We start from the raw sequence: 1,267 nt of genomic DNA, 5'->3' as shown, positions 1-1,267 counted from the left end.
GTTTAAACGTCCCAAAAAAATAGGGCCTTCTCATGGGGGACCCCAGCAGCTGAAATCATGGAAAAGGTTTGGGCTATACCCAATAAGGAATATAGGTTCCCAGTAAATGGGATTCCAAATATCTTTTTCCAGCTGTGGACTGTTTAAAAATAGGAAGTGCCTCCTAAAGTAGATATACGCATATCATTGATAGTGCAAAAATCTATATGGCCTTTGCCGTCAAAGTCAAAAGAGGGATGGTTTTCTGAAAACCATATTGTCTCTGTCTGGGACAGTCATAAGGCCAGCCATGACTTCACCTTGCAATCTACAGCCACACCACACTGGATAGGCCCAATCTCACTAGATCTTGGAAGCTAAACAGTGTTGGGCCTGGTTAGTTCTTGGATGGGAGACCACCTTGGAATACCAGGTGCTGTGGGTACACTGGGCTGAGGTACTGGAAGACAGGTTTTCAGCGCCTGCAAGGGAGCAAGAATCCCATATAGCTCATAAGGACACTAATGTTCTAGGGCATCAGCATTAACAATAGCTGCTCGCAGAGCAGTTTTGCTTACATACATGGAAAGCTGATTCAGAATCAAAGAAGGTTCTGGAAACTTTACTTTTGGCTGGAAGTTTCTGTTTGGGAAGGAGTTAACAGATATTCTGGAGTCAGAAACAGACTCCAAGAAGGTCACGTTTCCTTCCACATATAACCCCAAACCCAGGGGTCCGGTTTCGACCTTGTCGGTCATAAAAGAACATAACAGCCCCAATACAATAAGTTTGGTAAGGCAAAGAAGCAAAGGCAACCAGAGGGCCAGCTTCCAAACCAGAGGATAAGCCATCAGCAATATGGTGCGGGCCTCCTTCTGGGGGACCCCAAAAGGATAGGGGGCCGACTTCGGCAGTTTGCACAGATCTGGTAGCAGTCTACATACAAGTGCCTGGGTGCAAGAAGTGTTATCTCTAAGTAATGCTTTTCCTTCTAGAATAATCCTCCTCGAAGGTTCTTCTGTTCCAGTCCATCTCGGGTAAAGGCGAAGGACAGGGTTTTGCAAGAAGCAGTTCAGAAATTGCTTTTGTCAGGAATAGTCATTCCAGTAACCCCTGCACAATAGGGACAGGGGTTTTTACTCCAGCCAGGTTTGGGTTCAGAAGGATTCTTTCACCCCATTCTCAAAATCCTAAACAGATAAGTTTGGGTACCACGGTTCATATGGAGACATTGCGCTCCATAGTTTTTGCATGGAGCCAGGAGATTACTAGAGATGAGCGGGTTCGG

General features: G+C 45.8%; 1 pseudogene; it reads left to right on the top strand.

Annotated features, from left to right (window-relative positions):
- The first annotated feature begins 305 nt into the window (after positions 1-305).
- On the top strand, positions 306-424 carry LOC134946434 (5S ribosomal RNA; annotated as a pseudogene).
- The last annotated feature ends 843 nt before the right edge of the window (positions 425-1,267 follow it).

Source organism: Pseudophryne corroboree, chromosome 7, assembly GCF_028390025.1.
Source record: "Pseudophryne corroboree isolate aPseCor3 chromosome 7, aPseCor3.hap2, whole genome shotgun sequence".
NCBI lineage: Eukaryota > Metazoa > Chordata > Amphibia > Anura > Myobatrachidae > Pseudophryne > Pseudophryne corroboree.
Note: the sequence above shows the minus strand (reverse complement) of the source record. Positions and strands in the feature narration are given on the sequence as shown.